This window comes from Bubalus kerabau, chromosome 16 (genome assembly GCF_029407905.1).
Source record: "Bubalus kerabau isolate K-KA32 ecotype Philippines breed swamp buffalo chromosome 16, PCC_UOA_SB_1v2, whole genome shotgun sequence".
Lineage (NCBI taxonomy): Eukaryota > Metazoa > Chordata > Mammalia > Artiodactyla > Bovidae > Bubalus > Bubalus kerabau.
The window spans coordinates 50318964-50331282 of NC_073639.1; the positions used below are offsets into that span (position 1 = coordinate 50318964).

Below are 12319 nucleotides of genomic sequence, written 5' to 3' on the forward strand. Positions count from 1 at the left end.
GAAAGGTTATGAAACCTATAATTGTTCATTTCCAACAAAGCAGGGCCCATGGAGGCCCTGGCAGCCAAGACAGCCAAGTCCAGTCCTAATGGTGAAGACCTGACCCAGGATCACCTTGCAGACAAGGGAGGAAGGAGGAGAAGGGGAGGGGGACAGGCTCCCCAGGGAGGGCCGACAAAGGCCAGACCAGCTAGAGGCTCCTGTCATTGCCCTTTGGAGCCCGATCACCCCCACTCTGCTTCTCCAACTCCAGTAACATTTACCCTTTCTTTGCACAAGAGTAAACTGTGTGAGTGTGAGAGAGAGAGAATGCATGCAACCTGACGGGCACAGCTTGTACTAGCTGGAAATAAATCAGGCAGCCTTGGCCCCCTCAACCTAGTCCAGGCTTCAGGGATGTTGAAAGAGGAGTTACTCAGGGCTGATCAAAATAGGCCCAAGATTGGAACTCCCTGGTGGTTCAGTGGTTAAGAATCCACCTGCCTATGCAGGGGACACAGGTTCAATCCCTGGTCCAGGAAGATACCACATACCACAGACCAACTAAGCTCACACCACAAGTACTAAAGCCCATGCACCCTAGAACGTGAGCTCCACAATAAGAGAAGCCACCTCAATGAGAAGCCCGCACACCGCAACTAGAGAGTAGCCCCACTTTGACACAACTAGAGAAAGCCCATGTGTGGCAACAAAGACCCAGCACAGCCAAAAATAAATAAATAAATACATTTTAAAAGCTAATAAAGTAATATGTACAGCATAATACCACGTGTCTCTAAAAAATTCATAAAACAATATCATAATTTTTTTTTAAAAAGATGAAACGAGAAATAATGAATGAGGCTCAGAGAGACTGCAGAGCAGAGTTTCACATCTCCAGGAGTATGTTCTTAGGGCTATTGAGGAAAGAAAAAAGTCCTCAAAAGTGCCCTGGGACACAGGTCACTGCAACTAAATGACAGGACTTTGGTAGGTTGTCCGGAGAGCATCTGGGCTGTCCCAGACACTGTTCTTCTTTGCCTTTGCAAAGGCACCAGGTGGAGGGGAGTCCCAGGCCCGGGGTCCCCCAGGTCTTCTGTCTGCCATCCACTGCAGGGGCACAGAGCCCGAAAACTAAACCCCAAGCCTTCTTGCTTTGCCTGTCCACTCAGAAACAACCAATTTCACAGGGACAGGAACACAGCACATTGTGAAACTTCTGTTATGAAACGATGTCCCAGTGGGATTCACAAAAGTCCATTTTTTCCCAAACACTTAGCTGCATTGAAAAATTCCTTTCGCTCAATCCTGTCTTGGCGGAATGTCTTTCTGTCCAGGAAGAAAAATTAAACATAAAACATTCAATTTGGGCTTAGGTAAGGGAAGATCAAAGCAGATGATGGTTTCTACAAGCCAAGCTTTTCATTTTGGTTCATTCGGCCGACAAAACAATCATTTCTCTCTGAGGAAGAGCTTGTATTTAAACATCAATTTACGTCTTCATTGAGTCTTCAAAGATTCACAATGAGTCCTCTAATATTAGTATTTTCAGGAACTTTGCTTCTTGCGCTTGAAATTGTCAATACAAAGAAGAAAAAGTCTAAAGGAAAAAGAAGTGCAGTATTGACAAATTGATTCAACACTTTTCTTCTTCTTATGAGCATTAAATCCTCATCCATCCCAAAAGTAAAGAGAGGAAAGTTCTTTCTTGATAAAACAAACAAACAAAAAAAATTCCAGCTGTCCCAAGAAAAGATGGATACATTTGAGTGCATAAATATTATAAAATTCTGCAAGCCAAAAAACTTAAAGCCATGACAAAGTCAAAAGACAAATGACAACCCAGGAAAAAAATATTTGTAAAACATTTAACAAGCAAGAAATAAATGTCCTTGCTATATAAAGAACACTTTAAAAAGAAAAATAAGTTCTACTGTTTAAGAACTTACTTCGTGCAAGATAAAATGTCCCAAGAATTTTACATGAGTTAACTCTTTTAATCCTCCCAACAACCCTGTGAAGTAGGGATTAGTATGGTCCCCATTTTACAAGTGAGAAAACTGAAGCCCAGAGAGGTAAAGTAACTTGTCTAAAGCCACATAGCTAGTGATGGAGTCAACACTGGAACCAGGCAGTCTGGCTCTGGAATCTGCGACTGTCATCTCTCTATCCTGTCATGGAGATGACGTTCTTTGGGAGAGAGCTCACTTACTGAATTAGACAACAAAGTTTCTCAAGAATTCTATGGAGGAGAAAAATGCCTACAGATGCGGAAGTCTTGCTGTGCATTATCATCTCTGTGTCTGTGGTGAGTGGGGCAGAAGCAGCAGGTAGGAATGGGCAGGGAATCTCTCCAGGTAGAGGACCAGACCCGCAGACTCGGCACCATGTCCTGCGCGTTCATAACTCAAGACAGACCAGAGCGGTGGCCAGCGGGGAGGGCAAGGAGACCCACAGGTGGTGTAGCAGCCTGGATATCCATCCTTCCTCACCCAGCACAGCATTCTTGGGGAGAATCACCGCCACACCCCCCCCCCCCCACAACCTCTGTGTCCTCTAGGTTAAGTGGGACTAATTACACAGCGGACTGATTACACAGCCCCAGGCTCACAAGGGCTGGAGCAGTCTGAATCACAGTGACTGGTTCAGGGATGGCCATGCATCAGCTGATAAAAGGGACTCCTGGAGGCTCTGAGTGGACATTGCTATCACACCTGGAAAGCCCTCCTGAGAACAGAGCCAAAGTGATGGAGACACGAGCTTCCGGTGACGTCATCTAAGCACCTGGACCCAGATCGTCGTGGTAGACTGAATCTCCTGAAGAAGCCACAGCATCTCCCAGCCCATCTGCTTTCACGCCATGTGACCTTCCCATTCTCCTCCAAGACTTAGGCCAGTTTCTCCACCTGCCCTCTTGCTGATCTGACCAAGAAAAAATGACAGAAGTGGCCCTGGCCAGGTTCCAGAGACAGCCATTAATTGTCTGGAAGCTTCAGGTTTCGGCTTCTTGGAGCACAGAACAAGTCCAGGCTCTGCTGGTAGAGAAAGAAACCACATAGAGGAGCCAGAGGTGCCAGATGTGAGTGAAGAAAGTGGTCTTGAGAAACCAGCTCAGGGGCACCTTCTGAGGACCCAGTCCTGGCTGCCATGGCTATAGCCATGAGAGAACCCTGCCAAGCCCCAGAACTGTGAGAGGTGATGCTAAATTGCATTTCACTTGTTAAGTTTGGGAGTGCTTGTTATGCAGCAGTTGATAACCAGAACACAGTCTTACTTGGAGCCTCTCAATAAATCCCCCGAGCCTAGCTGAGTTGAATTCCCATTGCTTACAAACTTTCAGTTGACTATGACTGTCCATAGAGGATGAGTCCCCTTCCTGACCCTGAAGGCCACCAAAGGCCACCACAAGGATGTGCACATGGCTTCCTCACTCCTTCCTGACCATCACTTTGGGTGACAGATTCAGGGGGAGGGTGCTGGGGAAGCTGCTGCAGGGTGAGCTGAGGGAGCAAAGTGAGTGTTAGTCACTCAGTCAGGTCCAACTCTTTGCAATCACATGGACTGTAGCCCACCAGGCTCCTCTGTCCATGGGGATTCTCCAGGCAGGAATACTGGAGTGAGTAGCCATGCCCTTCTCCAGGGGATCTTCCTGACCCAGGGATTGAGCAGATTCTTTACCATCTGAGCCACCAGGGAAGAGGGAGCAAGGAGATGCTCTATTCTTTTCTGTTTCCAAGAGGACTTTGTTCAAAACAGAGGTGGCCCTCAGCCTACGTGAGACACATGTCCACCTACAATGTGATAGCATGAAATGAGCTCATCCACACCTGTCAGCCACCTAAAAGCAAGTTTCCATGAGAACCACCCAGAGCCTGCAGAGCAGGCTCAAGAACGTTCTGGAATGGGGAGTTGAGGGCATGAAAACCAAGGCCATCCCAACAGGCATAAGAAAAGATGCTCAACGTTGCTGATTATCAGAGAAATGCAAATCAAAACTACAGTGAGGCACCATCTCACACCAGTCAGAATGGCTACCACTGAAAAGTCTACAAATAACAAATGCTGGAGAGGGTGTGAGAAAAGGGAACCCTCCTCCACTGTTTATGGGAATGTAAACTGGTACAGCCACTGTGGAGAACAGTATGGACATTCCTCAAAAAACTAAAAATCAAGTTGCCATGGGATCCAGCAATTCTACTCCTGGGTCTATATCTGGACAAGTCTGTAACTGAAAAGGATGCATGCACCCCCATGTTCATTGCAGTACTATTCCCAATAGACAGGACATAGAAATGACCTAAAAGTCCATCAGTAGATGAATGGGTACAGAAGATAGCCCCTCCCCCATCTTAAACCATCGCCACATCTCTGACTCTGCCCCTCTGCCCTCTCTCTTTATAAGGACTCCTGTGATGTCTGCCCCACACAGACAATCAGGACAGTCCCCATCTCAAGTTCCTCAACTTAACCACTCAACTTCATCAAAATGGGTAAAGAGTACATGGCATCACTGTGTATTATTTTTTACAACTGCCTGTTCATCTACAATTATCTCAAAATAAAAAGGATCTCATAAAAGAAAATAAAAGAGATTTTGCTGGGTCGGGAAGGCCTTTAATCTGATCTGGCTGGTTCAAAGTCCAATTTTATTACAGCGTATCTCAGGCATGGGAGTTGGATGTTCTCCCAGTTTTTGGTCAAGAGAGCCTCCAGAACTGGGGCCTTGGTTTCTTTATTTGTAGAAAAAATAGAAGACATCAAGGGAATCTACCAACTGTAGGATTCTAAGCGGGTTTTCCATGTGGTGTGGCCACTGTGCAGGAGGAGAGGAATGTACAGGGTTCTGATAACAGAGCATCTCTACGGAGTGGCCGCCTGCTGAGTGCGTCTAAAAGAGCACAGGCTGGGAGACAATGATGGGGAGGTTTGGGCTTTCTGGCTAAGTTGGGAAAAGACCAGACACCTCGTGGCAATCAATCAGCAAGCTTCTGCCATCGAATCAGATTTCTAACTCTGATTTTTCTTAAGACCCTAAAGTGTAATCTGTACCTCCCCATTTCAGTAGAGTACAGGGCAATATGTTGATTTCTTCCAACATCTTTCTAAGAATTGATAGTTTCAGTCACTCTGGTCTTAGACAGATTCTCCAAGAGAATTTTAGCATATCAGCATGCCTTTATATGGGCTTCCTGGGTGGCTCAGATGGTAAAGAATCTGCCTGCAATGCAGGAGACCTGGGTTTGATCTCTGGGTTGGAAAGATCCTCTGGAGAAGGGCATGGCAATCCACTCCAGTATTTTTGCCTGGAGAATTTAATGGGCAGAAGAGCCTGGTGGGCTACAGTCCATGGGGTCGCAAAGAATCAAGACACCATTGAGCAACCAACACTTTCACTTTCATGCCTTTATACAACAGGAATCACAGTATGAGACGCTAATCCCTTCTCAGTCATCTTTCAGTTCTGATTATGATGAGAAGAAAGTCCGTTTGTATGTAAGTAACAATTGCTAATCTCTGTTTTAACAAAGAAATGCCACATCTTGAATTCAGAGCCTCTGGTGGGCAATGGTACCCACATGGAATTCAACAATGCAGGAATCTTCTACTTAAAAAAATGATGATTGGGTTTCAGTTCTTGGGGATGATAAGTTTCCTTTTCAATTGAATCTAGTGAGTGAGGGAAAGTCGCTCAGTCATGTCCGACTCTTTGAGACACCATGGACTATACAGTCCATGGAATTCTCCATGAACCCATGCTAGAATACTAGAGCGGGTAGCAGTTCCTTTCTCCAGGGGGTCTCCAGGGGATCTTCCAACCCAGGGATCGAACCCAGGTCTCCCACATGGCAGGCAGATTCTTTACCAGCTAAGCCACCAGGAAAGCCCAAGTTTTATAGTTCAGGTGCTATGTGTATACGGTAAAGAAAAAAAATCATAAAAGAAATTTAAAAGTGAGAAAAATTTGAGAATCTTAAAAACTGTCTTAAAAGCATTCTAGCTTGACTGGCAATTTAGATAATTGCATCATTCAACCTCAACCAATTAAAGTAAATAACCCACCCTTGGACTTCCTTGGCATAAATACATCCTGCCTTGCTGCCTTCATAGTCTATATTATATAAGCTGAGTTAAGGGGATGACATGCCATTTTTTTTTTTTTTTTTGGTCCACATTAGGGCTGTAAGGATAGAATTATGTCTGGCTGTGTAAATTTCCTCGGTAAAACTTTCAAGTGATCTATTCTCACCTGTTCTCAAGAGTGCAGAGAGCCAGGTGCTAAAACAGTCTTTAGGAATGGCTCCTAAGACTTTCTTATTCATCCTAAAAATCACAGAACGATTGAGGAGCAAAGTGTGAGGCTATATATACATGGTTAAGTGAATGCAAGAGACCTTACTCATAAAGTAGAAATGTTACAAGGTATCAACTCTATGGCCCAAAATTCATTGTCTTTCCTAAAAAGATCTTGATTCTCACTTGACACAGAGAAGTGGTGAAGATGCTGAAGCTTCTACACTGTATCCTTCGATTTTTTTTTTCCCCCTCAGCTCCATGATTACAAGGAAGCAATAACCAAAATAGGGTGGGAGAAATGATATAACGAAGAGCAAAATTTGGAGAGAAAAAAAGCTAAATGTCATAGTGGTGGAGAACCTGGTTAACAGAAGAGACCCTGGGTGAAAGATGAAGAATTGCATCTTCAGTCATAGTTGAGTTTGCAATGGTAGGAGAAGTGATCAATGAAATGCAGAGAAAAAGATGATCGAGAGCCAGAGGGATAGTGTTTCTCTGACTTTAATATACATGACAGAGGCCATAAGCTCAAAAGCCTGTCTTCCCAGGGGCACTGACTCCATAAGAGAGCCAGCGTATTTCCTGTAGGCAGCTCAGGCCGTATTTTTCAACTTGCAGACACACTCTTTGTCAGATCAAGCCCTGCATATGAAATGCTACTCATGCCTATGCTTCCTGCCTCCCCAGAAGGCTCTCTAATTTCTTCTAGAAATATCTGATGCTGTAGGACTCTCTTTCACTCTCACCATTTCTCTCCTCAATATTATTTTAAGAAAGCCACAGGTGAGTGGCCACTTCCCTTGAGTTTCATCAAGCAGAGCGCTGAGAGTCCAAAGTGAAAGTGAAGGTTGCTCAGTCGTGTCTGACTCTTTGCGACCCCATGGACTATACAGTCCATGGAATTCTCCAGGCCAGAATACTGGAGTGGGTAGCCATTCCCTTCTCTAGGAGATCTTCCCAACCCAGGGATTGAACCCAGGTCTCCCACATTAGAGGTGGATTCTTTACCAGCTGAGCCACCAGGGAAACCCAAGAATACTGGAGTGGGTAGCCTATCCCTTCTCCAGGGAATCTCTTCCTGACCCAGAAATCATGAACCGGGGTCTCCTGCACTGCAGGCAGATTCTTTACCAGCTGAGCTACCAGGGAAGCTGTGAGAGTCCAAGGGACTACCAGAGAGCTGAGAGTCCAAGGGACTCAGGAAACCTGGAGACCATTGGACAGTCACCTTAGCTCTAACCAACTGACGCCAGGAGGGTGGATAACACTAGGATTTACTGATTTTTCAAGAGAATACAGAAGTAGAGATTTTTTAATGAAATTTTATCTTTCAGGGGAGTTGAGTATTAATTTTAAAAAAAAAAACATTTAAAGCACCATGAGAGAGGCTCTGTTTCTGCAAACAGTTAGGCAGTCTTTTTGAACCCACCCATTCTGCCAAAAGTTTCCCAGGTGGTGCTAGTGGTAAAGAACTTGCTTGCCAATGCAGGAGATGTTAAGAGATGCAGGTTCGATCCCTGGGTTGGAAAGATTCCCTGAAGGAGGGAGTGACAACCCACTCCAGTATTCTTGCCTGGAGAATCCCACGGACAGAAGAACCTAGCAGGCTATAGTCCATAGAGTTGCAAAGAGTTGGACATGACTGAAACAACTTAGCATGCACGCATTCTGCCAAAAAACAATTTAGAAAACTTGTTAAAATAGAAAATTTGTGAGAACCGACATAATGCCAGCAAACAAAACACATTTGTGGGCTAGAGTCAGCCTTGAGCGGTTCTGAGATTTGGTCCATGAAAACCACCCAGAGGGCCTGGGTTAAAATTCAGATCTCCAGGCCCTGTCCACAGATTTGGATTCAGTGGGCCCTGGGCTGGAGACTGAGAAATTCCATTTTTAGCAGTCTCTGCAATGGACTCTTCTGCTGATGGTCTGGGAACAATACTTAAAGGAACTCGGCACTAAATCACCCTGTGACTCTAGGCTATCTTGTTCCTTCTCTGGACCTCAGTCTCCCCATCTGTGAAATGGACGTGGTGAATGAATACTTCTCTCTGAAGCTCCATCAGGCTTTCAAACATCCCTAAAACCCCCAATCATCTAAGGAAGACAGAAGCTGGATCTGTGCCCAACCATCAGGCCCTTCTGGAAATTTTTGTCCTGAAACACCATTCAGAATATTTTACCATTTTGTTGATGGCACTGAAGTTAATGACTTAATGCAAAGTTGAAGTTAGTAACCTAATGCAAAGAGTCTAAAAAGTCCTGTTGATGCTGAGAAGAGAATGTGGATGCTGAGATTTTCCAGCTGCTGCTATGGAGCAGTAGCAGGTTTCTTGGTGTTTATAAGCAGAGGAAGCTCTAATGCACAAGAGGGAAAAAAGAAGGGTACATTTCCGGAGGGAGGAAAAATTAACAAGTAAAACAGGAAGAAGGTCTTTCTGGCAGGCATCCAAGGTGATTGAGAGTTGAGGTGGAATTAGAGATAATTACTCAAAATGAATTTAGTCCAATATCAGAAAGAAGTATCAGAGGGGTGCAAAAACGGGACTGGCCCATTCAGGATGGAGGAGGACTCATCACAGGTGATATGCAAATAATGGCCCATCAGATATGTGCTGGGGAAGGATTCAAAGGCATTTAAGCATCAGAAAGACAGACTAGATGTATCTGTTCAGTTGACAGGGATCAAGCATCTATCATGCTGATATTCATCCCTGAAAATACAGCAGTGACTAAGACAGACGAGTCCCTGCCCTTGCAGAGCTAAATGTCCAAGAAGGAAGACACATAATGAGCAGGTCATCACCAAAGATGCAAGGGACAGAGGGGGACATACAGGAACCTGTGAGAGCAAAGAGGAACGCAACTGGTGTGGGACTCATCTCTGTAAGAACCACACTGGAGCTGAGCCCTCGAGGTCTACAGGGAGGACTCCCCTGGTGGTCCAGTGGTTAAGAATCCACTTTCCAACTGATTAAGAATCTACCTTCCAATGCAAGGGATGTGCGTTCAATTCCTGGTCAGGGAACAAAGATCCCACATGCTGAGAGGTAACTAAACCTGTGCAAAGCAACTCAAGAAAGCCCACATACCTCAACAAAGACCCAGCAAAGCCAATAAAACAATAAAATTAAAATAAGGTTTACAGGGGAGTGAAACAAGATGCTGGAACACTCCAGGAAGACTCCCTCCTCATGTGGATTTCTGCTGGTCGTGGGAGTTGGAGGAGAGTTGCCTCAGTATTGAAGGAACACAGACTGTGCTTCCTTTGGTTAATGTTCAAATAGACTTTCTCTCTCAAAGGATCCTCCAGAGCCTCTCTCCCATTTGCACCCAACGCCCATGAGGAAATTTCCCAGGAGGCACAATTTGCCAAAAGGTAGGTCACACAGTCAGCCCAGAGAAACTGGCCAAGTGGGTGGAGAAGAGCCCTAAGATAAGCAGGTCATGGGTTCAAAATGTCAGAGTGAGCAGCTGGCAGAGAAGGAAGATCCCACGTTCTAGCTGAGAACTTGGAGAAGGAACAGCTAAATTGCTCAGATGTTTTATCCTTTTTTGAAAAATTCAAACCTCAACCCTGTCTCCTACAACGCTCTTAAAAAAAAAAAAAAAAATCAGCCAAAAATATGAACAGAGACCACAAGAGAATTGGGAAATCACAAATATGAAAATAATTGACCTGCTTGACTGGGTGTGGGAAGTGTTTCTCTCTTTGTTTAAGTGTTGAGGGAATTCCCTGGTGGTCCAGTGGTTAGGACTCTGTGCTGTCATTGCCAGGGCCTGGGTTCAATCTCTGGTCAGGGAAGTAAGATCCTACAAGTCACACAGCACAGCCAAACATATATATATACATATATATATATATGGTCCCAGCTCTGCAACTACAGAGTAGCCCCTGCTCTCTGCAACTAGAGAAAGACTTCAAGCAACAATAAAGACCCAGCAAAGCAAAAAAAAAAAAAAAGTTTAATCACTAAAAGTGCACTTGAAATCATCTCACCTACTTCAAAAGCCATGTGGAATTTGATTGAAAAATGTTGGATGGACTTTCCTTTTCAAATCCTGTTCTCCTTAAACCTAGAAATGTAAGCTCATTGAGGCCCCAGGGAAATCCCCCAGAGCAAAGGATATGGTTAATAAAATGGAGAAATGCTTACAGTGATCCTTAGGGTGACACCCATGTTTGGTGGTCCTATCTGAAATCCAAACTGAAGGATGTGGACCAAGAAATACCCAACCTCCCTCAGCATCTGCCACATTAAGACCCCTGCTAGCATGTCCCAGGGGGTCAAAGTTGACTTGAGGTTTCCTGGCTTCACCGCATATCTGGCCATACTCTAGAAAAGTGGCCACCCAAAAAATACCTTCAAAGGCTCCAGTTAACCAGGACACATGAGAAGCTATCAACAGGGTGGTAACATGAAGCCAAAGTTTACAGCTCTCTATACCACGTGAGCTCTTGTCTGTCTCATTTTTTTTTTGAGGATGAAATGAGTTAATACATGTAATGGGATTAGAACACTCAATTTAGTTCAGTTCAGTCGCTCAGTCATGTCCAACTCTTTGCGACCCCATGGACTGCACAGGCTTCCCTGTCCATCACCAACTCCTGGAGCTTGCTCAAACTCATGTCCATCAAGTCAGTGATGCCATCCAACCTCTCATCCTCTGTTGTCCCCTTCTTCTCCTGCCTTCAATCTTTCCCAGCATCATGGTCTTTTCCAATGAGTCAGCTCTTCACATCAGGTGGCCAAAGTACTGGAGTTTCAGCTTCAGCATCAGTCCTTCCAATGAATATTCAGGATTGATTTCCTTTAGGATGGACTGGTTTGATCTCCTTGCAGTCCAAGAACATTGGCACCAAGTAAACGATGCGTGATTGTGGGTGATTATGACGACTGGTCCAACCATGTCAGGCCCTGTCAGAGGGTCACATCTGAGCAGGCAGATGGAGTGAGGACCACAATCCTGGGGATAGGAGGCACATTGGGAGGCACCCATACAGGACAGGACCCCAGGGGCTTCTCAGTGTTGGACCAGCCACGTGCCAGTCTTCAGAACAACCCCATAGCAGGGAACTAAAATCTGGCTTTGATTGACTCATGTTACAGGTAAGGAATTTGGACTCAGAAGTTAGGTGGTTGCCCAAGGTCACCACAGAAAGGATTAGAACACCACTGAAACCCAAGCCGCCTGGCCCTGGAGCCCAAACCATTAATATGCTCTATGTCCAGCAGGTCCAATGATCAAAGGGTCAGAGTCAGTGATGAGCTGAAGGGCAATGTCCAACACAAAAGAGGGCCCGTCCATTCAGCCCCACAAAATCGGAATAAGGGAGGGAGATTTCTCAAGAGAAACCGGGAATTTGTGTTTTTATGTGAAATTGTCCTATTTTTCAACTTTGGTAGCTAATCAAAAAATTTTAACTCCATGCCTACAAAACCAGGCACAGCCACAGGGCAGGGTGAGCTCAGAGGCCTCTAGTTTATGACCTGAGAATTCAGGTAAAGTTTTCCGATAGTTCTGATTTCCAGTAGCTGGTCACTATCATAGGCACCACTGGTCCCATCATAGTCATCGTTCAAAGGCTGGTTATCTGTGACAGTGCCCAGTTACTGGAATTCCTGGGACCTTCCCTTCCCACCTGAGTCAATTCCAGTTGGTAGCTGGGGCTGTAGAGACACCTTTCTTCCAAAGAGAAGCTGTTGCCTCTCAGACCCAGAGACAAACTGGACAGAAACACACCCCTATCCTGCTTCTCCTCCTCAGCCATCCCGATCAAGGCAGGGAAAGGGTGGGGCAGGCACCGGCTGCCCTCTTGTTTCTCTTAGTCCTTGTAGCTGAGGCGGGGCTGTTTTAAATTTAGAGAAATAAACAACTCTGCTGTGTTTATAGGGCTGTTTGAATTCAGGAACAGCTTGAACTGTGGATTTGTAAACCTGGCTGTGGTTTTAGACCTCAAATCCCTTCCTCAAAACTCTGGGTTCTGCAAAGTCCAAAAGGTATCCTCCCACACGTTATCACCTTGTTAAGCTTTGTTTGCTTT

At 45.2% G+C, this 12319-nt stretch overlaps 1 protein-coding gene across 2 annotated transcripts in view; it reads right to left on the reverse strand.

Moving 5' to 3' along the window:
- ADGRD1 (adhesion G protein-coupled receptor D1) overlaps positions 1–12319 on the reverse strand; it is a 177804-nt gene that overhangs the window by 150603 nt on the left and 14882 nt on the right. The gene's annotated exons all lie outside the window — the stretch shown is intronic.